The sequence below is a fragment of the Lepisma saccharinum genome, chromosome 26 (genome assembly GCF_977018435.1).
Source record: "Lepisma saccharinum chromosome 26, izLepSacc3.1, whole genome shotgun sequence".
In the NCBI taxonomy this organism is placed as follows: domain Eukaryota; kingdom Metazoa; phylum Arthropoda; class Insecta; order Zygentoma; family Lepismatidae; genus Lepisma; species Lepisma saccharinum.
Window position 1 is genome coordinate 59,852,945 of NC_139254.1, and position 27,883 is coordinate 59,880,827.

Here is a 27,883-nt window from a genome sequence, read left to right on the forward strand (position 1 = left end):
AACTCTTGAGGCGTGTTTGACACACATTTGAAACACGAAATTTTAGCCGCCAGCCCAAAACTTTTGGTCGCCAATGGCGACCTGGCGACCGGAAATTTCGCACCCTGTTATAAGTTCAAATTGCAGTAGAGCGTAAGTTAGCAAATTATTTTTTTTGTTTATTTTATTAACATTGTGAACATTCCATAAAGTCAGTAACTATTTCTTACCCTTTGTCCCCCAACAGCCTATTTCCTGCTTTCTCAAATAATTTAGCGATGTTTTGAATACCGTGGATACTCAGCATCTTATACAGTGTGTTTCAAAAGTCGCACAACCCAAACTTTGGAAATGTATATCATGAAAACCGTTAAGAGATATTTACACCAGGTTTTCTGCATTATAAAGCTTCATCCATTGAGATATTTTGCAATGCTTAAAATTCAGTTCACTCCATACAGAAAAGTATATAAATTAATAACTGATGAAAAGCAGCATTCAAATTTTTCCAGAAATGAACTTCTGAGTAAGAAAAATATGTAAGAAATGATAGGAGGTTCATAATTAGACATTTGATGACTGATGCGATGTCAGTCTGTCATTTGCAACAAATATTGGTCATGTGCAACATTTGATGAATTTTTGACTGGCGATTTTATGGGTTGAGTGAAAAGTGTCATTTTTGGGACATATCTCCAAATATGGCAACATAAGCACGTTGAAATATTGCCAACAGTCGCATGCAAGATGTGTCTAAGTATTGGCTATACATTTACATGACAAATCGTAAATCAAGATTGTGTTAGGCTGCCCCTGGTTACATTGAATTCTCTTAGCCCACTTTCGCCACTACTGTGACTGTTTCTTTTTAATTGATTCAGCATAGCGTATTCATTGGAGCAGTGCGTGTGCATTGCTGAAGAGTATTTTACTACTCATTCTTACATTCATGTGCAAGGGGTTTTCCAATAAAAATGCCCTGTTTCTGCTGTACCTCACAAAGCAACTGTTTTACAACCTGTAAAACACCAACAAATGATCCCACAAATTGTTTAACAGTTGGTATTTAATTTTGAAAATCAGTTCTCAGGTGTTTTCAGCAAATTAAAAATGTTTTTTTTTAAAAATAATGTAATCGCATTTATTTAGATAAATGCTAACATAAATTTATGAACCCAGTGATAGCCTACAGGATTAGTTTAGTGCAGAAAACCCGGTGTAAATATCTCTTACCATTTTCATGATATACATTTTCAAAGTTTGGATTGCACGACTTTTGAAACATACTGTAGTATGCACAATTGCTAGTAGGTGGTTTCCTGGCGCCTGATTTTCAAAGCTGGCACCTAGCTTTGAAGAAAATTTTTCGAGCACTGCACATCAGGTAATATGAAGGTAATGTTCTGAACCTTCACATCCTGGAGTTGCATATGTGTGGACTAGTGTTGCAAAAAAGCCGGCTCTTTTGAATAGATGATTCTTTTTTTATGAAAAGAGACTTTTTTAAAGAAAAAATGGAAAATTTGGCTTATTTGGCTATTTACCAATTACAGCTAACCTATTTCACTTGAAGTTACTGTTATGAGTTTACAGGTTTGTAGAGATATTTTACAACTAGATAAAAAAAATTACATGATGTAACAGCCAAGTAACAAATATTGGGAAATTCCAGTGGACACATATGGCATAGTGGTTCAGAAACTATTTGAACCTTAGCTTACCGACGGGGAGGTGGGGCTTGCAAGCCTGCAATCTCTATATCTTAGATATTCAACTGTTTGAAAATAAATTACATTGTTCCCTAGGATGTTCCCAATTACTTTTGCTCATAAAAATATACCGTATTGGCCTGAATATAAGCCGCACATTTCATCCAAATTTCCATTGTGAAAACTTAGGATGCATTAGTGACCTTAAAAATATTATGACATTCCGTCAAATCATATGCTGTTAAAAATGTGCTGATTTTTCATTTCAAATAACGATAATGCAACCAACAATAGCATTGTAGTAACTGGCCGCATTGTAGATACCATAATATTATGCTGATCTGCATCCCATATATGTAATCTAGTGGATGTAATATACATTTGTAACTCAATTATGCTGATCTTCATCCCAAATATGTTATCAAGGGTATGTAATATATATATTTGTAACCATAAGTGCTATATGCCATGTATGTAATCAAACCGATATGTAATAATATATACTTGTAACTTTAATCATACTGCATCCCAAATAAGTAATCAAGTGGATGTATTTGTACTGAAATCATGCTAATGTTATATGTAACAAATGACATGCTCTATACTGCTGCAGACAGAAATATCTACAATGTAGTCAACAGAACAAGAAAATTACAATATCCAACAATAGCATTGTTGTTTCTAACTGTGCACTGTAAAAACTGTCTGCATTCTTGATAATATACTCATTGATTTTATTAAGATTGTGTTCATTCCTCTCTAAGCTTATACAGGTATTCATTTCTACTGAACTGTATCTACAGTTTTGTCGCCAATATGAACGATCGTGTGGAGAAGAAAGCATCATCAACCCTGGGAATACGGCATACTTACGATGCAGGTTTCAAACTTGCAGTTGTTCGTTACGCTAAAAGCCACAAGCAACAGAGGGGCCGGAAGGAAATTTAGACTTGACGAATCTAATGTGCGACGTTTTACTGTATTTATGATAAAATAAAATATGTATCTACCTAATTATATTTCCATGAATCTGCCGGTAAATGGTTACCGGTATTTTCTTTTCTCCCTCAGCATATATTCAGGTATCATGTTGTTTTAATTTTCGCTCCTTCAAATTTTAGCGTGCAGCTTATATTCGGGCCAATAAGGTAAATGTAATGTAATTAAGAGGCAAAATGCACTTGGTGAACATATCAAGCACCATCTTTGAATGCATCTCATTCGAGACACTAATGCCAGTGACAGTGTACAATTGATTGGTAATGATGGTAATTATTGTAATTATTATATTTAATAAACAACTGCACTTCTAGAAACAAAAAAGCATTAATAAAAAAAATATTATGGATTTTGTGAGGTTTTCTGAATGATATGATATACGAGACACACTCATGCAATAATTGGTTATTATATTTGATTAATGATAGTAATTTTTGTAATTAATAAATAACTGCACATATATAATCAGTAAAGGAAGCAGTGATTCAATAATAAAATGGTTTCTTGAATTTTAGTGACAAATTGTGCGCCTGTGAGCCGTTCCCAGTATGTAAGTTTCATGTACGGCATGGGTAACAAAACGTGTAGTCCTGATGAACACATCTGACCATGAAATGGACTTAAAACAAGCTTTTACATATTTGTGTCTCAAATTTAAATGTTGATATCATAAAATATGAAAAAAATGTTCACTTGACCTGTACAGTTTTCTTAGAGAACTTTCAAACTGAAGCAACAAGTAATCCTCAGTAATCCAATCAACCTTTTGAACTGAAGCGCGACAACGAGCTAAACATGTCACTTGCATATTGGTTGGACTACACTGTTTTCTCAATGGCGTGCATCGTGCTGCTTCGGTCTCTTGTTCTTGCATGCACAGTGAATATTTTGCTTTATACTGAAGGAGAGTGTCTCAGACTTCAGTCTGAAAGTTCCTTCAATGGCACGCATCATGTTGCCTCTGTCTTGTGTGTGCATGCATGGTGAATGCTTGCTTACAGACTGAAGGGACCCATGTGATTTGTCACTTCAATGTGAAACACCTCCACTGTCATGTGTTGCTTTGGTTTGAATGTTCCCTATACTTAACAATTGCTATTTCATCAGAAATTATACGATTTAATTTAGCCTCTAAATCACAGAGAACAAATTGCAAGTACTGTTGATGGTAAAAGGCTGACTTTTTGATAGAAGGTCCCTTTTATAATGGTGAATGAAACTGGAGTGGAAAAGAGTAATGCTGTTGCCTTGTAATAATGAAGGAGTCTGAGGGTCAATCCACAGTGGAGGCAGAGTGCTTCGGATCTCATTTCAAACTGTAGGCCCAGTCCAGATTTTTTTTCCCGGCCAGTCTTATTTGCTTTTGCTTCAGTTTTAGTGCCAGTGTTTTTCAACTGCCAGGCCGTAAAATACACCTAGGGGTTGATGACAAATTTCAAACTAATTTTATATTGACAGCAAATCTATACATAATTGAACTGATTATGCCATAGTTGATATATTAATATTAATATACAGTGTGATTTGTAATTCAACCTATTCCTGGAAAAGGGGTAATACTAGAGCACATTTGCAACAAATTTGACCCCATGCACCGGAGGTTGGAAATCAATGGGTTTTGAGTTATTGCAGTTTGTAGATTTTTGTGACATATTCCGACTTGTGACCAAAAACTACGTACTAATTGTGAAAATACTACTACACCCTTGGCACTTAAGTGACATGTTGCCAACAGCTGATGAACGAGTGACTACTGGGGAAAAAATGTATGCCCAAAATTCCAATATGCCAAGGTGATGCTGGCAGACCCCAAGTTCGTGTTTCTGTCGAAGACGAGGAAATCGTGCAGTGTTTTCAAGCAGACTTCAACAAGAGCTGTGGCGACTTGGCTTGACTCAATGGAAACTCTGGTTCACTGTGCATACAGCACGACTGTATCCATACCATTACACACCAGTGCATGCTATTGAGGAGGGAGATATTGTCAGGATGGATATTTGTCAATTTTTTACTAAATACTGACACTGAAGACCCCCATCAACTGACAAGAATTCTGTGGACGGCTTGTGGCGGTCCCTCTATGGAACAGAGGGAACAGGCTGTTCCCTCCTACTTATCGCCCATTGAAGCTATTTTAATTATCTATATTAACATAATAAGAACACTTCTTTCTCCCGAAATCAACACGCCGAAGAAAACTTTCACCGTGACTGGATGTTTGTTTACTTCACCCACCCTCGTCGTTCCACCCTCTGCTGCCTGACGCCGAGTATTTCCGACCACGCGCGAAGGTAAATGATCCTGATGGTCCCACTTCCCACCAGGGAAGCTGAACTCTCTAGCTGTTCCCTACGAGAGACAGCAAATTCGTTTTCCTTCAAGTTTTTGCTATGTGCTAAAGTTTAATTGCGTCGTAGTGATAGTTTTGAGTATAGTAAGTCTATAGTTTCCTAATCTCATTGCAAAATTGCATCTGTCATTCATAACGAACTGGAAAAATCGTCTACAGTTAATCGTCTGCTAAATGCCTTGGCTAAATCCTGCGAAATAGCTTCCGAGGGAACAGCTCGCATCCACCTGTTCCAACAGCCCCAAGACCAGGCGCACGCACAGGCAGGACGAGAAAGCGAATGTTGTGAGCGTACGGTTGAGAATGTTGTATGATCGACAGGCTGAAGACGAAAGCCTTTAGTTCATTGAACTTTACAGAAAAGACAGCAAACCAAGACCTACCCTAACTGAATGAAAAACAAAAACGAAATCGTACACAAGGCATTTTATAAAAAGTTACTACAACTCTGTAAAATGATTAACTGGATACTCTTCCAGTGGCAAATTATTGTTGTCTTTGTTTGTTCACGAGAAGGGAGTTTGGAACAGTTCGGGTTTTGTCACAATTTCTACAAATGAGCGGACGTCATGAAAAAACTCGGCTATCTGAATGCCATCATTGCATTGAGGACGTTTGAATCACAAGAATGCTCAACTCTACAAAAAAGCCAACTTAATCTACAAATAGAGAGATGAAACAGGTTTCGACAAAACATTTTTTCTCTCTGATCACTCATAAATTGCTTTCATTATTATTTTCTTTGTGGCGGATCAACAATTTTGTTATTAATGTTATTTTTACATTATAGTATCATATTTGCTTTAACATTCTCATTGTCCAAATTTTAACATGCTTCATGTATGTTACTTCTGACAATTTGTAACATATGTATGGTGTTTATTTGGTCAGGAGGGGTGCCAACAGGGATGATTATGGCGCAGGTTGCGCTATCGAGATTTTTTGGGGGGTTCCCTTCAAATAATATAAAATTCAACATTTATATCTTTTTCCAAAATATATATAAAACTTTTACACCTTAAATGCACCATATTTAATCCATTAGATGAAGAAAAGTAAGTGTTTAAGGGTATTATCGAAGGGGGGAGGGAGAAATATCCAACTCTATGTCTTAGATTATTGCGGGTATTTTAGTTAGAGGGGGATTGAGCCTTAAATTGAGGGCAATTATACAATTATTGTGTGTTACTATTGTCTTAGACAGACTATTGCGGAAATTCTGGTGTGAAGACTGAGAATTAATTTTTTGGATGAGGCATAATCCACTCCTCAATATCAACAGGAAGTCTAAAATTGGCATGGAAACTTTGGTGAAATCTCAGATTGTCAAGAGATTTCTGTAGTGGAGAGAGAGTTCGAAAATTAAATTTTGGAGACTGCACTTAGCGATATGATATCCACACGTTTTCGACCCCGAACGTGCCAAAGGAGAAGCTGGAAAAGACTAAATATCTCTGGATCTTAAGAAAGTATTGACATTCCATTAAATTAATATTCTTGAAAGCCTGAAAAGGAATGGATTTAAAGATTTTCTTGCTCGCTTCATTGCAACGATATGTTACTAGGATGCATGTTTGTCGCTTGAATGAGGTGAATGTGAAGTTTATATACTATAGCTGCATTACAAGACAATATATTCTCGATTATGATGAACGATTTTAGGGGTGGTCTTGAGTGATGGGCACTCCTGTTTAGGAAGGAGGTGCATATCAAGTATAGTGTTCATTAAAGCTAAGAAAGAAGTTACTTTCAGTAGACACGCTGTCGTAATTTAATGCATTGTGGGGATTACGATATGGTTTAAGGGCACAAATTATATGATTTGGAGGGGATGCGCCATTGGCCTTGGGTGGGGCAACCCTGTATTTAGTTCATTTCAATAAGGGTTGAATTTTACTTGGTCTACTGTATTATATTACGACAGGTATGGGAGGGGAGGGGGCAAGTGGAGGTCACCTGTTCCCCTGTCTGATTTAGCACCGCACGCCACTGGTGGATGGACAAATCCAAATTCGACCACGATGGTACAGGGTGGTCACTGTAGGACCATGATAATATTCAAGTATAATTCTCGGTTTTCAAGCCAAACTTTCCAAAAACTCAAGGATCCAAGCACAAGTTTTTTTTCTCAATTTCAACCTTACACATCACCGCCTCTCACCACCCACCCCCATAAATATATTAACAATATAAAGGGTCTGTGTGATTCCAGTGTATCCAAAACTTGTAATTCAATTAAATGGCATATACAGAGGTTGTTCCGTCTACGTTTGACCGATTTTGTTCCTCCCCCCCCCCCTCCCGGGCAGATTGGACACGCCCGAACTGGCGCATGGCATCCTGCAGTGTTGTGAAGTGACTGTCTGGGAACGGAGTTGTTTATCCGCGCAGATAAAAATAACGCACAAAACAGGACCATTGTTGAGAGTGTTGTGTAAAATCTTTTTCCAAGTGTGTGGGTTTCCGCTCTGTGACCAACATGCCGCCCAAACTAAGCCGGTTTTGGGAAGGCTATGTTGCAGCTCTTTATGATGCCCAGTTTAGTGTTTCTGTCATTAGAAAACAGTGCAAGAAGAATGGTTGCAACATCAGTTTAAGTGGAATAAAAAATGTTATTAAAAAGTACAAGAGCAACGAAGCTCCACCATTCGGATCACCAACGAAGTTGCCTAGGAAGCGGGAATGCACCGAAGCCACCCCTACCATGCAGAGGAAACTGCGCAAAATGGCAATGCAAGAAAATCCGCCAACACGAAGGTGTATGGCTAATCGCCTTGACGTGTCTTTGGGGAAAGCTCGCTGCCATCTTCTCACAGATGCCCACCAAAAGGAACGAAAGTGTAACGCCCGGAAGCTGTACGAACGGCATCTGGCAAAACAAAGGTGGAAGCACGTCGTACTGCTCGATGAAGCATGGATTTACCTTTCCGACTGCGGTAAACCGAGAGCCATCATGTACCGAGAGAAAGGCGCAAAGAACTTCAGAAGGTGGGTCCGCGTATGTAAAGAATCCTTCCCAAAAGGGTTCATGGTCGTTACTGGCTACTGTTACCGAGGTAAACTGAAGATTCGTAGGGTGGCGAAGAACTGCAAAATAAACTCCCAGTATTATCAGGAGCAGATCATGCGGCCGATCTACGAGCATGAGATTCCAACAATGTATGGAAATGATGCCAATCTGGTGCGCATTCACATGGACAAGGCCTCATCACATACTTCACGATCGTCCCTCGCATTCTAGAGGGAGATGGAGGAGGCAAGTGGTATACAGGTGATACCTTTCAATGAGGTACCTGTTAAATCTCCAGACGCAAGTCCTATGGACTATTGTGGATTTGGCTTGCTGAAGCGGGCTTTGGGAAAACGGCGTGCGACAACTGTGGAAGGACTTTGGAAAGCTGTGCAAAGTGAATGGGACAAGATTCCCCTCCCAGTTCTTCAGAGAAGCCTATTACAGTGGAAATTACGCTGTCGGGCTATTGTTAGGAACCAAGGGACACACATCGAGCACTTACGGACCTGGCGCCATGGATTCGTCTAAATTTTTGGGTAAGTCAAAATTGGCCAAATGTATCTACAGTAGAGCGTCGATTATCCGAAGTAATTGGGGGACATGGGTGTTCGGAAAACTGGTTTGTTCGGATAATCGAACTGTACATGTTTATTTGCCAAAAAGAAGTACTGTACAGTAAATTTATTCATAAAAACAGGCATCTCTTTAAGTATGTATTACAAAGTAACGTACAAAGGCAACTTTAGTAGGAATATATAGTATGTGGTACAGTTTATTAAACAAAAATATGTACATATTACATACGCATTTTGCATGAACAATACACACAGTACACAAAATTAACGTTTAAAAAAATCCTTTATTTTGGTCTGTCTAAGCAAGCCTACACGCTTACGAGCAGCTAAGTCACGTACTTTTTTCATTACAGATATCTGAAAGTGAGTGAGTACACAGTTCGGTTAAGCAGTCGTTCGGTTGACCGACGTTCGGATAATCGACGCTCTACTGTATCTGTATACTATCTAAAATATTAATTTAAGGTGCGGAGTTTACATTTGTCAATTGTCACTTCATATACTCAGATTTGAAATACATTTACAAACGAAAGTTACAAATATTGCAGGATATAGTATACTAATCTATAAAAAATTATTAATTGTGAAAGAATTTCTAACTCAAATTTACCTAATCAACTTCAAGATACATTATCTTGCAATAATCTTCTCCCTTCTGCAAAGACTGAGAGACTTCCATTTTATTTTCCACGGAGCTTCCTCTTTCTTTACTCGGTAAAAATGAAAGCTACATCATGAAAAAATTGCCTCGGGGCATTTGTAAATATATCAATTCTTTGTATTAATTAAAGTTGCAATTTTTCACGTATATGGAGAAAAATTCAGGCAGAATTCACGCAAAATTCTGGGAGCCAATAATTCACGCATAATTTCCAGAATTCAAGGAATTCCCAGTGAGTAGCCACCCTGTGGTATTACGAATTTTCATAATGTGCATTTTTGGGCCCCTAAGGGTCATAACCCAGAAAATCTAAAGAAACGGCTCACCAGAGTAAATTCTCAATAATGTGTGGATGGGAATCATCCACAATCATGTGATCGGGCCATTCTTTTTGCCACAAAACCTAAACGGCATTACCTACAAAAACTTCCTAAGGGAAGAATTGATGACACTGCTGGAGGATGTGCTGCTCGCAACAAGAAGAGGTATGATTTACCAACATGATGGCTGCCCATCCCACTATTTCCAGGGTGTGCGACAGTGACTGGACGACAATTATCCCTTGCGATGGATTGGTCGAGGCAGCTTGACCCCCTGGTCGGCGAGGATTCCAGATTTCATGTCATGAGACTTCTACATTTGGGGTCACATGAAAGAGTTGGTCTACAGTAAGCACACCAGTGGACTCCCAAGAAGAGTTGAGAGAGAGAATTGTGGCAGCTGCCCAATACATAAGAGAAAGAGTGTCAACGCGAATGACTGTGTCTGAAGTACACTGCTCGCTTGCATACGTAACAACGAGAGGCAATTTGAACAGGATTTGTAGTTTTTGTAACAGTTAATTCTGACCACCTGGAATCATGAGAACGGTAAATAACATTATTAATTCACTCATTTTTGTTCATTTAGTACTCAAAACCGACAATTTTTTTTTCACTTTACAAAGAGGTCTACAACGTGCATTCTCCACTTTTTATTCAGATGTTATTCCCCCAACCCGTGTGACATTTGTCAACATTTCTATCTTTTTGGAGAGCATATGAAATGAAGTTTTTTCCGTAATTTATACTACACTAAGTGTGTTACCATTTTTTTTTTTAGTAAACCTCTTCAATTTAAACTATAATTTCCAAATTTGTTCTGATCTAATGACTGTTTCTGTGGGTATGGGAATTTTGTGCATGATTTTTTTTTCCCCAGTAGTTACTCATTCGTCAGATGTTGGCAACGTGTCACTTAAGTACCAAGGGTGGAGTACTTTTTGGTCACAAGTCGGAATATGTCACAAAAATCTATCTACAAACTGCAATAACTCGCAGCCTATTGATTTCCGACCCCCGGTGCACAGGGTCAAATTTGTTGCAAATGTGCTCTAGTATTACCTTTCCAGGAATAGGTCGAATTACAATCACCCTGTATATTAGGGCTGAGCTGATAGATCGTCGGTATCGGTGACTTTGTTTACAGTAGGGAGATAAAGGAAAACCATATCACAGGAAAAATACTGCCAACTCCTTTACTTTCATTTTATTTGAGATATTTTTTGTGAAAAAAGTGCAACCAAAAGAGCCACAGAAAAAACTCCCATCTTTTCCACAAAAAAGCCTTTTTCCCTTCATCCACTTCCAACTCTAGTGGGAACTCAAACATTTCCAATTTCACATATAAAAAAAAAGGTCCTGCACTGTGGCCGTGCGGTCTAAGGTTTCATGCTTTGGACTCCGGCTATAGGAAGTGGACAGGTTGGAGTCTCCTAGGAGAAGCATAACAACTTTTCTCCTTATATTTTAGCCTGTGAATGGGACCAATGGCCACCTACCATCGTGAGGAAATTGGGGAGCTACGAACGAGTAGCGTAACCTGGTCATGAACTTCTTCTATTTGTAAAATGAAAAGTTTTCTTTCTTTTTACGTAGGTTTGTACCCTAGACTGACTGTACTGAAAAAAAAAGCTATAATTTGAAACTCTAGCATTCGTAGTTACCCAAATACAATTTTTTATTGAAAACCTTCAGAATTTTCAATTTCCCACCAAAAAAAGCATGGCTTTTAGATTAGAAAATATTTTTTCTCTGAAAGTATAAGCAGCAAGTTGCAATTATTGGCACCAGAATGGAACACATATTGGGCAATAGGGAAATACGATTTTCAACCCTCGCTTCCTTTTGTAACACCAAAAAACTTACACTGTATGTTCTCATGACAATAAATAATCAAAAGAATACTTTAAAAAAAAAATTGCTACCACAGCTTAATGCAGAACTGATGCCCGTTTGCACCAACGTCAATTTACTCGAAAGTAAGAGTACATTCAGAGTTAACCCACGAATCGGTTGATTATCTGTTGCACCAGCAGAAATGCCGGGTAAGCTGGGAGTAAAAGGATGATAAACTTTACCCTCAGAGATCGACGAGTAAAAGCGGAGTTAACCCACGTGCATCGGAGTAATAGCTGCCATGTGCAAACGGCAATGTATCATTCAAAATTTCAAAACTAAATAAATGTTAAATAGGAAGTCATAGATTCAAACTGTGCATCTCAAAAGCGAGAAATATATATTATGTCACTATGTATACACTTTGGGAGATGTTTACTGTACATATTCTGAAGTTTGCAAAATTGCCCATACAATACAAGCATAAACATACACCCAGAAATCCGTAGCGATATAAACATTAGCAAAACGATCGTGAATGCTACGTGGAGATAGATGCATATATATAAAAATCTACTACAAATATAACTGTAACACTACTTACTACGATTACAAGCTGCACTAATATATCAACATTTATTCAAGTAAATATGTATTTCCTCCATCTTTATTCCGTGCTTGAAATTGCCTCATGCCCGTTGCGACCAATGTCCAGGTACCCTTTCCTAGTTTCCTTCTACACCACGTGTAGAACCTGCCAACCACACCTTCTCGAAAGGAGTAACCAATCACGCACTTCCATCTGTATGACGTTTAGGTACTTGCTTTGAGGCTAGCTTCTCTCCTAGGAAGAGTTTTGCGACTTGCTATGTGCATCGCAGCATACACGTTGGTGCAACAGAAGATCGTTACTCGGGGATTACACTGACACACAGATCTTTTTACTCCTGAGTTATTACAACGTTGGTGCAAACAAGCATGAATAAGCTAAATTTTGATGTAACTCATTTCTCTGAAGGTCTACTGGCTAAATGTTAATTGGAGTCTAAACAGAACCATTTTTTCCAAAGAAGTATCACTCTGTTTTCAATGAAACAATAAAAAGGTAAAGTAAATGTAAAGTGCTCCCCTGTGCAAAGCACCACGCCATGAAGGCGTATAAGGGGTGTGGGGGTAACGCCCCACACTTTCTTGATCCGGTCAGGAGTGGGGGTGATGTGATCAGCATCACGCCCCTGACCACCCTTACCCCCCAGGGTCTCCCCCAGGTACCCATGTTATTCGACGCTGGGTGGGCGCCAGGGCCGTTTCCATCGTTAGAAAAGTTCCCGGATTTGAACCGGCCGGGGATCGAACCCGGGACCTTTAGCATTGGTTATAGAAATGTACCACGGCTAGTACATGGTATAATACACGTTTTCATTCACTCTGATATATTGTGGTGTCTATGAAAGCCCTGTCAATGAAAAAAACAATTCAACAATTAGTCCTCCAGCTATGATCTTTTCATACATCACCACAAGTTTGAGAAGCATGCACGAGGCTCCGTCCACGTTATTTGAATGAATTAAAATTTCTTTAATTTCCAAAAACAGACGGATTTAAATAGTTGTTAAAAAATATATTCTGCCCAATCTGAGTATTATTGTAAGATACTTGGCATTTTGTGCAACAGAAAAGAAAAGAAAACAAGATGGAAGCGCCCTCTTAGTCAAAAGATTTCAGGCATTAAGAGAAGTACACAGTATCATTGTTCTTGACTGGACATATACTGTATCTCTCCAATGACATGGAAGTGAATGAACCAGTATGCAGTAGATTTACAATTGCATTGCACATTTGTTTCGGCAGGCTATGCTGGGAAGAATCCAAACATTCATATTGTGATCTACATGGCCTGCCTAGGCACAAGTTATATTCCTGGCTAGGGCCAACTCAGCGGCAGTGGCAACCACGGGAAAGGGGGGGGGGGCATTACCCTCCCCCACCTTCAAAGGAAGTCAATTCTAGGGAGGCAAACATTGATGGCCAAGGGCAGCTGCAGAGATGGAGGGGGGGGGGGCACAGAGGAGCAATTGCTCCCTTAGACTTAAAATTTAATGCAAATTAAAATACATTTCATTAAGAATTCTTGCTCGCTTCGCTCGTAAAGCCTGATTTTCTCAGTCTCAGATGAGACCCCAGCCTGTGTTATCTACCGGTCACACGCTTATCTTATAGGTGAAGGTCACGAGTGGAAAATGTGCTAACAACCATGTTCGCACATTTTGCCACTGCAACGATGAAGTAGGAACTGCATACTTTCAAGGCATGTACATAATTTATTTTGAACATTAAGTTCAGGTTAGGTTTGGTGTTGATAGCTATTTCACATTATTTCTTACGTTAGGATGGTTAATTTTTAATGGTGATAGTAATTACGCATTGTCCTTCGATATCTGCTGTTCATTTCTTCCAGTGTATGACAAAAATTTCTTCAAATAAGTGGCGAACATAGCCCGATGAAAAGAGTTGGATGTGATGTGGTCACATTTCCAGGATAAATGTTTGGAGTTTGACCATGTTAAAATCACTTTCAGGCACCTTAAAACATCAAAATCTGCAGATTTGAAAAAAAAAAAAGTTGGTGAAGGCACAAAATGTGGTAAAAGCAATGGAAATAGAGGTAGTATGAGCCAAAAGTAACCATTATTTTTGTGAATAGGTTGACCATTACATTTGCAAATAGGTTAGGTCATGATGTGTTATGCTCTATCTGATAGGATATACCACTATTGCTTAATGCAAATATACTGGGACATGTGGTGGAGCAGTCTTGGTCAAATCTATAGGGTGTCTGACTGCCACACGGGAGACCCAAGTTCGATTCCCAAGTGGGTGATCTAAAGTTGGAATTTTTCCAGGCTTATCCCCACAAAAAGTGTCTCCGGGGCTCACCCAGCCTCAAATCAATGGGTACCCTCCAAATAGGTTGAGATTGAGAATGTGTTTGCTCTACCTCATATTCGCTAAAATGTGCCTTCATGGCATGGTGCCTTATGCACTAGGAACTTTACCTTACATGGGACATGATGAGAGTTATGGTCTATCAGAGAGGATATATCACTAAAACTAATGAAGTAAAATGCCCACCTGGGCTAACCAAAATTCTGATTAATGGTACTATGTGAACACACACCAATATCTTGCAAATGCCACATCAATTATTCCTATAATATCGCACGTGCTAAAGTCAATGTTATTTTATAAAATTCCTTATGCCATGTGTCGGAACAATTATGGTACAATCTGACTTACTACAACCAGAAATATAAAACACAGCACAAAATAAAGAATCAGTTCCAAGTTTCCAACCCTTTCTCACCAGGGATGTAAATATGCAGTTAGGGAGAAGAAGGAATGCATGCAAGTTCAACGACACCTGCTTGATGTTCTAACCATGTAACAATTTTCTATTCCACATCCTGCTCCTTGCGCACATGGTTGCTAAAGTTTACCAGGAGAATAAGGAAGGAAATAAAAATACTAGAAATGAGTGTGGAAATTCAGAGAAATTATTTTGCAAATTTTAAAAATGCAGAAAATATTAATTTCTGAGGAATCGTGTCATGAAAATTAGTTTGAGCAAGTTCACAAGTTGCTGTTGTCTGAAATATTCTTCTTCAAAAGAAACTTTAGCATACCCAAGCAGGAGATGAAGGAAAATGTAGAAATGCTAAGGGTATCAATCCCAACGTACTAAAAATGTTTCTATAGCAACACGGTAAATGCTAAAGCACAAAACCTGACCTACCTAACCTACTCTTGTAAACATACAGTGTGTGATGTAAAAATCAGCACAAAAAACAGAATAAGTAATCAGAAAACTTATTCAGTATGTGCTAATAGGCATATATATAATTCCATGCATGTAGAAAATGTGAATTTCAATGAATTAATCAAAACTTCTGGATGCATCAGCATGCACCCTTCAAAGTTACATGAAGAAAAGGGTGTGCATTAAGATAATATTGGAATCTCACAATCACAACCACCACAGCAAATCAAAAATAAAATTGGTTAAAACATGAGGAGCATTTAAGATATTCTCACTTTTAAATGTTATGAAAAAATATAAACTTTGTTGGCAGTGTAGATATCAGCAGTGAAATGGATCGAAGAGAAATTTTTGAAGCATGGCTTTGTACAAAATATAAAATCACTGTGCATCATAGCACTGCCAACGCTATTACAAGTCATGATATGCTGTAACCATCAGCTGACTGTTACTTGCCATGCAAGCCAAGTACCTAGACCTAGTCCGTTTTGTTTTAATTGCATCTCAATGTCATTAGAATTTTGGATAAGGCTGTCATTTATGAACCGTCTATCATCAAAAGTTGCACATAGGATATTTTTTTTATTCTTTAGCTACAACATTTACGCTGCAAAGGTAGAAGGAACAAATAAGTTTGAAGCTTGGAATATAAATTAAAATGCTATATTCTTTGCAGCATGTAATTTCTGCTTGCAGCAGTTCTGATTGTACATGTAATAAAAAATGAGACTTCCTTTTCCAAGTAGTCTTCAAACTTCCCCAAACGTTTCAATATATGTTCATTACCGGTTTAAAGTAAACGCTAGTGATAAAACAATTATAAACATTCAAACTTATTTAGCAAATGAAGTAAAGAGTATTAAAATATATATTGAACAGCTGTCCCCCTTCAGTTCATAGCTTTTGAAACGAGCAACTCCTGTTTGGAGTACATGAACGTGCTTAAAATTTTTGAAGTATCTATTTCATCTGTGCGATGTACTCGTGCTATCAGTAAGTTACGTTCTATGAAATTTTTTAAAAAAAAAATCACGAAAATCTAATTTTCAGACAACGCATTTCCCCAACAATATACTTTGAGCGTGGGATTAATTGTGTCCTTTACTTGAACCCCACTCCCACTGCTGACCCATGTAAACAAAAAATTGGCATATATATAATCAGTCGTAAATAATAAGAATCCCGCATTCCTGGGGTTGAAGTTAGCAATCTCTCTTTTCTGGTGCACTGTAGGCTAAAACACGATAGTAATTTACAAATTGCAATGGAACCGGCAACCCTGCATACGCTACGAACTACGAATATCACATGCATAGCAATTTTCGCCTTAGATTTCAGCATTTTTCGAACATCTGCTTTTACCTACGTACGTTCCCTCGATCCCACAGGTGTCCACATACAACCCTGGAATTTACGTATGAACAACTATAAGGAATAAAATATCAAACAGCCAGAGATGTGTATATGTTTAAAAATAAGTGTACTTCAAAATTTTGCTAAATACAACTGGTAGCAATTGTCAATTCTTTGCTTCCTAAAACCCAGCCCTTTTTTCCGCCATGTTGAATTGTCGCCCATGAACCCACCCCCATTCTGTGCTGGTTGCGTCAACCCTTGCACAATGTATTGTATTTACAAAATTCTTTCGTTCTTGCTCCGTATCTTTGCAGGTAACAAGTAAAAACAGCAATACTCTACATACAGCTGTTTTTGCATGCCTTATTCGTTTGCGTTTATCTTCTATATTTCCTAATAATATTGATTTCCTGGGGGGTACATGGTGTCGACGACCTTACAAATCAACTATAGTAATGAACACAATCAGGGTGCATTTTAATGCACTATGAGCTATTACACAACAGTACTATGTGCACTGTAACAGTAAGTAACATGCTAAACCACTTACCTAAGCATTCCGATGCCCCTAACATGGATTAAAGGGTGGAAATGTAGGATTAGAATTGTATCACTTTCCTCACGCAGCCATGTCAGCACGTATTAAGCTGGGTACATCGAAAACCTGAATCTCTCCTCGGCAATAGTTAGAACGAAAAAGTTTCAGCTGGTTTTGGGGGAGGAGTAGAAGACTGCGAAGAACGTAGAATAATTTGCAAGCGTATGTGTAACTTTTTACAGTTATTATTAAACATTGATTCTAAATGATATGTTAGTCTTATTGTGTTTGTAAAGATAAAACTTTCTTCATTGGAACACTATCGGTGCGATGTATGATTTCCGTTTAATTATTTTCCTTTCCATTAGTAATTATCGCGTATGAGTGTTGCGGTCATAAATGACAAAAAATAGAAGTAATAATCCATAACCTCTCTATTAAAGACACTTAATCTTCTGTCATTTTTCAGTAGATTAATTAGTGTGACAAACATCATAAGGACATTATTATCACAACCTCGGTGCGGTGGTTCAGCTGAGCTTGGCAGTACACGCTGAAGGCTCTGTCTGGGTTCGAATTCCCGAAAAAAGCCATGACTGTACAGAGAATATTTTCTAAGGGGGCGGAGGAGGAGTGAAAACCGAATAGTTCGATTCGGTCCACAACTGTGGCCGCACCAACCACTAGCGTACGCAGGATTATTTTTCGGGGTGGCTGGACTTGGATAGTGCATAGCTGTATTCAGTCACGCAGGAAAGTTTTTAATTTGGGACTACAAAAGTGAACCTCCTTTATAAAATATGTACAGTCAACGGCAAAGATAATAGTAAGCAAATGTCCATCACTATTTTCATTACTCTTTATTCCACCCTGTGTTGTTTTAAGGAATGACTTTCTGTTGATACAGAGCAGATATTGTCCTCTGCCTATTGAAGTTTTTACTTCAATTCATGATCATCTCATCACTTTGCTGAAAACGGACTGAATGAAAATGGTGATGTACAATTTGCCTACTATTTATTTTGCCGTTGGGTGTACATATAATGTCGGGCCATGGGAAAAGGAAATTCAATTTTAGAATAACACACGGATTTCCTGTTTTAATGGGAAATTTACATTACAGAGTATCAGAAATTTGCCAAAAAGAGCGATCTGAAGGGGGATTCCCATCTTCTCTATCTTTGACTATTAAACGCAGATGCGCAAACACGAATTTTTGTCTGGGTGGCAAGTACCAAGATAAACTTGCCAATAATAATAATAATAATAATAATGACATTATTGTTGTTAGTAGTAGTAGTAGTATCAAAGACGTTATTATCCTCCTAAATCACGCAAAAAAGGGGATAGAAGTCGGTGCTAAAGCATTTGTACTGGAACAAACGATTTGAAATATTTTTTTCAACACGTTCAAATCACATTAGCTAATAATGGAAAACAAGCACACAAACTGCATTTTTGAAAGACAGAAAATCCATGACAAATATAATTCATTTTGTACACACGACATGCATAACTTTCATATACGTACAGTGGCTCAGGAACGGGGGGTACAGGGGTACAATGTACCTACCTAAATCTGTTTAAAATGTGTTTAAACTTTTAAAACTGTTTAAAATATGTGTGGAACGATGGATTCGGATAAAGTTTACTTTCAGAAAATCACGCTGCAGACGGTGCTCCTTTGCTTAAATAGGGTACAATTTTCTAAAGAAATGGTTGCGTCGATTCGAAGATAAGATATAAATGAAATCTGCATCAGAAGAGTACGTGACTGACCTTCTTTCCTTTCAATTTTTCAAATGGAATTTTCCGAAACGAAATCCTTCTACAATTCCTGCCTCATCTCGAAAACGAGTCGAGACACGACAGACCAATTTGGGGGGTACAATGTACTCCTGTACCTCAACGATTATTTTCATAACTTTGTCAGCGGGTGTTCGGAAAACTATACTTAAACGTACAGAAAGAGATTTGTTGAAAATAGAAATGGTACTGAGATAGTAAAAGTCTCTTTTTCCCTTCAAGTTTTGACACGAGACTGAAATAAATTTCTACAGAATCAAAGCGAGACGATACTTGATGCCCGACACGATCTCGTTCGAAACTTTGGTATCGTATTTGAAAAAATTACTTTAAAATTTAATTTTAATTACTATGGCTTATTCAGACATACTAGAGTGCGCTTCAAATCTCCTGCATATGGCGATAGCCAATAGCAGCGCACTGCAGCAGTGCCATATCTTACACAGAAAAGAGACAGCGTGTTTGGGCAACGCAGCACGTCTGTGATTCGTTGCTGCTGTTCAGCCGTTCTAGGCCATATGCAGGAGATTTGATGCGCACTCTAAATGTATATCTTATTGATTTTTCAAATAAGTCGTATATTTTGTTTATTGTCATTGCAAAGTAAATACAGTAGTGACAATTGCGAGCCTGTGCTGTCCGGTTTCGTATATTCAGTACAAAATTCCGTATTTCGACAGTTCGCAGCTTCGAAAGATGCCAAAACAGAATAAAAGTTAAGAAAAGTTTATGCTTTAATGGAATATAAACATTGTGAAAGTTTTGAGTGGTGACACACACAATGCATATGTTGCTTACACTAAATATTTCGTGGGCCAGGATGAGATATTTCTTCTTGTAATTGAGGGGTTCAACATGCACAGTTCTTTCGATTTCACTTTAAACGGTAGATCCAGCCCCAAGTAGCATACAGTATGTAACATTCTTATTCTTACACATGAATTTTCAAAGAAAATGCTTTAATATCTGAAAGGAAATATACTCTTTTGAAATTGTTTCTTTACAATTCAATAACTAATATCATTAGGAACATAAAATCTTACCCAAATTCTGTATAACCAATGACAATAATAAATTAAATGAAACTGAAAGAGAAACATGCCATTTTTTTGTACAACTTTTCTATTCGTACACTTAATAATATAAAAGAGAAAAGTACATTCAGAGCAAATTGATTGACAGTTCTAATACTTTGATGCATATCCTTTGGCTTTAATTACTGCTTGACACCTGTTCTTCATAGAATTAACCAGTTTCCGACATGTTTCAGAGCTTATTTTATTCCACTCGGTTTGCACAACAGTTTTCAGCTCTTGTTTGGACTTGACGCCTGCTTTATGGACTCGCCTCTTCAAAATTGCCCATAAATGCTCAATGGGATTTAAGTCTGGACTTTGAACTGGTGTTTGTAGTAGTTTGGGCACATTCCATATTAGCCAATTCATGTTAACTCGCGCCTTATGCTTACTGTCATTGTCTTGTTGGAATCTGTAGATAGGCGGCATGTCAATGTTTTGAGCACTCTGCTTTACATTGTTCTTCAATATGTCCAAATAGACATATGCATCCATGATACCATCAATAAAGTGGATGGTACCAACACCTTTGGACGACATACAGCCCCAAATCATTAATGACCCACCACCGTGTTTAACTGTTTGACCTGTGTAAATGTGATCATTGTCATTAGGTATTTGATTTTCTCCAGACCCTATTTATCCCATCTGACACGTATATATTAACCTTGGACTCATCTGACCATATGACACTATCCAAAAATTCCTGGTCCTTGTGGATGTGCTCTTTCGCGAATGAAAGTCTATTCCTGCGATTCACCTAATTTACATACGGCCTCTTTCGTGGTATTCTGCCATGATATCCATGCTTCCACAAGGCACGTCGGACAGTTTGATCGGACTTCACCTTGCCAGCAACATTTTCTACTAACGGTCGTAACTGAGGAACACTTAATCGGGTGTATTCTCGCACTCTTTTTAATTGATTGATTGATTTGTTGTTTTAAGTCCACTTTATGCACATAAAGGCTAATCGGGACTGGATCTACAGTTTAAAGTGGGATCCGAACCACTTGTGCCTCCATCGGGTATCGAACCCGGGACCCCTTGATTACAAGGCAACGACGCTACCACTGCGCCATCGGGGAGGCCCACGCACTCTTTTGAAAATAAAGCGTTCATCACGTTTATTCAACCGTCTCTCTTTTGGTTTTCTCAGCACATTCTGTGTTGAACCTTCTTTTCTAAATTTGTTTACTATGTATTGAACTGTGGAGTGTGATTTATTGACTGTTTGTCCAATTTTTCTTAACGAATAACCTCTACGCCAGCATTCCGCTTGACGGGGAGCGCGCCTGCATGTTCAAACTTGTTACGAAGTTGCAAACTGCACGAAATCGCCCGAATAGTGGTGGCGCTGTATGCGAGGAAGATTGAAACTCTTGCCTGTACGAATAACAATGTTGCATGAAAAAGCGTGTTTTTCTCTTTTCACCCAAATTATATGCTCTGTTTATGCACTTTGAACATACATTTTTATTGACATTTGTTGGTGAAACCTTCATTAAAATTAATTTCCAGGTACATATGAAAATGATTATATTTACTAGTAGATATGGCCATGGGCGTCCGGAAGGGGGGGCAAGGGGGGCCGTGGCCCCCCCTGGAAAACGAAAGTCAACCAAAAATTACATATTTCACACATATAATTTAATTTCAGCCACAATAATGTGTGTTACTTATTGCACGAACATGATAAATTCAAATTTAAGCAATGTTTTTTGAAGGATGAACACTATTATTGGGGAAAATATGCCATGTTGGCCCCCCCTGGAAAAAAATACCTTCCTGCCCCTCCCTGGAAAAAATCCTGCGGACGCCCATGGATATGACATCTTTTCCTCGGAAATTCTATGTGTACGAATAACAATGTTACATACTGTATCTGACTGTGACGTAAACCTAGAATATGTTTTAACAACTTTTGAGTCGAAACCGAGACAACAATACACACAAACGAGAACTAGAACAAAAGAACTTAGCCATACAGGACACGAGATGAGGCTGTGGCAATTGTCGACTCGTTTCATCTCGATATGATTCCTAGTTGAAATGTACCAGCGATTTCTTAAACATTAAAAATAGGGTGCGATTTGTAATTTTATCAGAGGGGGGAGGACTTATTTTTACCTATGTATTTGGTATGATTAGAACTCCACATTAATCTCTTAAAATCTAATTTTGATATCGAATTCAACACAAACACAACGCCATTTTAAGTTAAATTCTAGTCAAACTGTAAGAAAATTACATTAGTCAGATGAATGCACGAGATAAATGAAACTCACTGCAGGTTCGATGGATTGCCAGTTGGCTTGTCAAGGGCACTGATGCATACACCTGATCTAATTGTTGCAAATTTTTCTGCGTCAAAGCAATGCCCTGTGGCTTTGAAAGGAAAAGCAGGTTTTAAACTTCTAAATGATTTCTCTAATCAGTTATTAATAATCTAATCAGGCATTCCACCCGCTTTCACATTCAGCTGTAGATATTGGTAGAATTTGGATTGAATTCACAAGGTCTCTGACTGAGGTGTAAATGTTTGATTAATTTGGTTTATTTTACTTGGCATTTCTACCACTTTTGGCTAATCGCGAAGATGAGGATGAGTGATGATATGATGTATTGATAAAGCGACACTCACAAATAACACCCATGCCCAGGTCGGGATTCGAACCCAGCGTAGCACGCTATGCTAACCACTCCGCCAAGGAGGCCAACGGGGTGGGAATGTGTTAAATTTTCTTTGTAGAAAAACGCTAAGGGACGAAGCAGCATAAAAATACGTCACAAACAGTTTTAATATTCGATAGAAAAGTTCTTGTTAAACATCCTCCAGTATTCTGAGAAAAAATCGAATACATGGCTTCTAAGAGGCACTGTGTATACCATATATTGCTTAACGATATTTTTACATCCTATGGAGCTATGGGACTCTTAAATGAACTGAAGTGGGACCTTATAAGTATTATATATTTCACAATATGGTTTTCACATCCAGTGGGTGGGAGATATTTATTCCAGGTTGGGATGGCTCAAGATTGAAAAGGGGAGAATCCTCCTTACCCCCTTTAATCACACCCTGAATTAAAATTAATAGATCCATCCTTGTTCACAATTTATACATTACGAACTCCTGATTTTCCGTTCCGTTAAATTCAAAAATAAGCCCAGAATAAGGTCCAGAACTTTATATGTTCATGTTTCGGAATTATCACCTTAATATCCGTTTTTAAAATAACCATAAATTCTAAGAAAATGAAAAAAAAATATGAAATTGTGCATTAACAAACGGGAAATTCGCGTGATGTGTTCTTCTAAAACAGAATTTCCCATGCCCTTATACGTGTTAAGTATTGTGTGTGTGTATATATATATATGAGCCTGAATTTTGTACCCCCCTCAAATGAAAAACGTTCCTACGCCACTGTGTACGTACAATAGAATAGAATAGAAAAGTATTTTTATTTACTACAGAGCGAGATTGGGCTGCTCTACCGCCTAACTGTGGTTATGTTTTACACACGTGCAACATGGAAGCAACGTAAAATAAGATAATACATATGCAACATGTTAACATTAAATTGTGTACGTATTCCAAGTTCCTCTAATACACAAATATATGTATATATATAGCTATATATAACATATTTAAATGCATAACAATCAATTCACGGACTCCCCGATGGTGCAGTGGTAGGGTTGTCACTCACCTTGTAATCAAGGGGTCCAGGGTTCGATACTCGGTGGAGCCACATAGTGGTTTGGATCCCACTTTAAACTGTAGGTCCAGTCAAGATTAGCCTTACTGTGCACAAAGTGGACTTAAAACACCAACTCAATAAATCAATCAATCAATCATCCACCTCATAACAAAGCACCAGCAAAACTTATATAAATTGTACCTCACATGTACGAGCTCTTTTCTCAAAACAATTGTTCGTGCACTTAAGACAAAACTGTTGAGCAGCTACACTCTGAAGTGCATACTTCTGTCTCTGGTAATTTACAGTGAATTACAGAAAAGAACGAAATTGCGAGGAATTGCGCCCAAGGTTCGGTGTGGGCACGGCCATCTTTAATCCGAGGGAGGCCGGAGCCTTCAATTTGGCAACCCTGTAAACAGTGATATCAGCCGGCAGATGTTACTCGGAAGAAATATTAAAGAATGAACGTTCAGACGTAAAAAAGTAATAATTTTCTGTAACCTATTCATCCCGTAATTGCTTCCTTCGCTCAAATTGTATTCGCTTGTGTTTCAACGTTATTTTTCATAAGTTAAGCAGTATGTTATTAAGTTGTTAAAAAATATACATTAGATTTTCTGAGCCAGCATTTCACCGAGCTTTTCGTAGGCTACTTTTCACATTTGTGAATCATCAAATATAATAAATATCCAATATTGATGTCATTAAGATTTTAAATTATCATTTGCAAAATAAATCAGTGACGACGAAGAGCTGTAACCATGACGTAAAGGCAAAAGCAAATTCCACGCTGAGAAAAGTTGTGTGCATGAGGCACCACACGCTAAGCTTTTACTCGTATTAAGTACGTACAAGATTTAAGCTACAACACAAAATCCGGAAAATAATACAATCTCAAACAAAACTGTAAGAGCATAATACCACAGACTGTGATAAAAGTGAACAGGCCTAACCAAACAAAAACAGTAGAACACAAAATCAGTATAATTCCCTCACTGTAACATATCTCCGCAAGAGAAAAAGCAACGGAAATGTAACCCCTTCTAATTTCTAAACCATGCATAATTATCCACTTTCTCGCAGGGAGTACATACTCTTGTCGTTTGCGCCGAGGCTTCTTATCGGTTCATTTCCTCCGTGACATATGTCAAGACCTTCATCGGCTGGTTTTCCCACAATCCAGAGTGTCATCACCGCCGCGCGCACGTGTGTTTATGGCCACATGGTGCATAGTGCATAAAGTGGACTTAAAAAAAGAAGTGTTCCCCTGTGCATAGCACCACGCCATGAAGGCGTATAGGGGGTGTGGGGGTAACGCCCCACACTTTCTTGATCCGGTCGTGAGTGGGGGTGATGTGATCAGCATCACGCCCCTGACCGCCTTTACCCCCCAGGGTTTCCCCCAGGTACCCATGTTATTCGACGCTGGGTGGGCGCCGGGGCCGCTTCCACCGTTAGAAAAGTTCCCGGATTTGAACCGACCGGGGATCGAACCCGGGACCTTTAGCATGGTAGTCAGACGCGTTACCGACTTTTTTTTTCTTTTTAAATTTTCTTTATTGAAATTAGCTACTTCTTACACAGATTTTACATTTGGACGTGAATTTCAAAGGATCACATGTAGGAAATTTGCATACAAGGCTTTACAGGTTATCTGATCATTGTGATAATATTGTTCACTGGCATAGAATTTGAATGACAATTTTTGTACATGAGGTTGGTTGCCAAGCACATAATAGACATAATGTCCTATAAGAAATTGCACTGCACGTGTTCTTGTGAGAGGAAAATACTGAAACTCTGGAGTTAATATATGGTTCACCGTGAAGTCATTCGGAGAGCGGCGGCATATGATTCCAAGTAACTTCTTCAGGTGTTTCCAATGTTCCACGACTGTCACACATGTCGTCAGTCGATGCACTAAGGTGTCGTCCTGTGCACATTTGGTACAATGGGAGTTGTCTGCCATAAGGTATCTCTGCAATCGTACTCTAGTGACGATAGCATCGTGTACAGTGAAGTACCATATGGAGCGCACTCGAGTGGGGAGGTGGGTCGCCGATATGTTTCTCCACACGATGTTCCAGCGCACACTGGGGAATAATGGGACAATACGCGGAATATGTTCCATCCGGTTTTGCAGCATTTTTGATAGAGATTTGACTGTTATATCAGAAGGATCCATACTTGGAAGGAGCATCAACATGTAACAAATTTCCACTATGGTTGTTCGTAAATAGAGAAATTTAGTGGGTATAACACCTGGGTAAATTGGGGCACGTAGTTCCACTTCATCCAGCATGGAGCGTAGCACACGAGCCGTAATGCTATCTTGATGCTGGACTATCATGGTGATATGGCGGTGCAAAAATAAGGCTTGCGCTTGTCGGTCGATACTCAGCAGGTTTAGTCCTCCAAGGCGAGTTGGTAGGCATAGTGTGTTATGAGCTACATGGAACAGGTGACCGTGCCAGAGAAAGCGTGTGATCATTCTCCGGATTCTCGCAGCCGTTTGGGTAGGCACGGATAGTATTTGCGCCACATACCATAGTTTCGAGAGTGCATAAGTGTTGACATATTTGATTCTAGCGCTTAGTGACAGGTGGCGGAGTCGGTTGAAATGTAATACTGCTTGTATTTTGGGCACTATGGTTTGAAATGTGTGGTTGGAAGTCTCGACCAGGTTTCTCGAGAAATAGATCCCGAGTACTTTCAATACGTCCGTCACGTTCATTGGGACAGATTCTGTCCAGTTCCTTGCCATTCTCCCCAAGGGTAGTATTTTTGATTTTCTCAGGTTGAGACACAAACCTGTATTTACTCGTAATTGTTCCAAGATTTCCATTAGGTTAATATAATCCTGATGATCACGCACCGCCACTGTGACATCGTCGGCGTATGCAAAAACTCGGTAGGTCATGCCATACGCTTGTATTCCTTGTAGTCGTTGATTTATTTGGTGTAGGAAGGGGCTAAGAGCTGTACAGAAGGCGAGGAGTGAAAAGGGCCAACCTTGCCTAACAGAGCGCTGAAGAACAAACGGCGAGGATAATGTTCCATTTACACACAAATGTACCCGAGCCTGGGTGTATAGGCTCTTTATCGCTTCTACGAAGGATTCTCCGCATCCAACCTGAGTTAAATGCCGAAATAGATAATGATGATACAATGAGTCAAATGCTCCTTTGAAGTCCAGGGCTACTAGAGCTGCTTCCGAGTCAGGGGCTTCATTCATTACAGTAACGATGTCTCGTATGCTAGTGAGAACGGTTGTTATATTGCCATTAGTTTCGTGCACAAATTGATGAGGGCCTAGTAGAGTAGCTGCATAGTGTTGTAGTCGGCGCGTTAATATTCGTGCCAATATTTTATAATCGGCACATAACAAAGTGATGGGGCGATAATGTTCAGGTGTTAAGGGATGTATCACTTTCGGGATTAAGATCATGACCCCTGTCGAGCTTGTACGACCTAACTTCTTCTGCGCAAAACAGGCTTTGAGCCACCGCATAAGCAGGTCTGCCATGGTAGGCCAAAATGTTTGAAATAATTCAATCGGTAGTCCGTCTATGCCCGGGGTTTTTCCTTTTTGAGCTTGTTGGATGGCCGCTTCCTTTTTGAGCTTCTTGGATGGCCGCTTCCACTTCTTCCTTAGTGAACGGTTGGTTTAAGATGGCTTCATCTTCCCCTGATAGCGTGGGGATATCGGGGTATGTCACGTGTTCTTCTTCCGCCTGGGGTGCCTTAAATTGTGCTGCATAGTGTTCATATAGGCATGCACGAATGTCTGAGGGTTGTGTGAGGCATTCGTTCCCTTGTTGCAATCTCGTTATGAGTTTCCTTTTCCCACTTCGCTGTTCTGCGCTTACATGGGCAATACTGGCTTGTTCTTGAGGGTCAATTGTTGGGAGACGACTTCTCACCACGAAACCTGCCATTCGCTCGTGGTGCATCCTCAGTAGGACCGATTGTATACGTTTCAGTTCCTGCAGGACTGGGTCGCCCCGTATGAGTTGTTTCGTCAACTCGTGGAGTACGCGATAATAGAAGTTGTATTTCTTATGGAAATCCGTGTGCATCATACGTGTGTATGCTATACAAAAATGCTTGATTGACGGCTTCAGGAACGTGTCCCACCATG

At 39.0% G+C, this 27,883-nt stretch overlaps 1 protein-coding gene across 3 annotated transcripts in view; it reads right to left on the reverse strand.

Moving 5' to 3' along the window:
- LOC145979500 (protein tramtrack, alpha isoform-like) overlaps positions 1-17,261 on the reverse strand; it is a 118,879-nt gene extending 101,618 nt beyond the window's left edge. For all 3 annotated transcript variants that reach the window (XR_014440786.1, XM_083112435.1, XM_083112436.1), the window contains exon 1: positions 17,166-17,261. The gene's annotated coding sequence lies outside the window, so the exon portion shown is untranslated. The remainder of the gene's footprint in view (positions 1-17,165) is intronic.
- Positions 17,262-27,883: the final 10,622 nt, after the last annotated feature.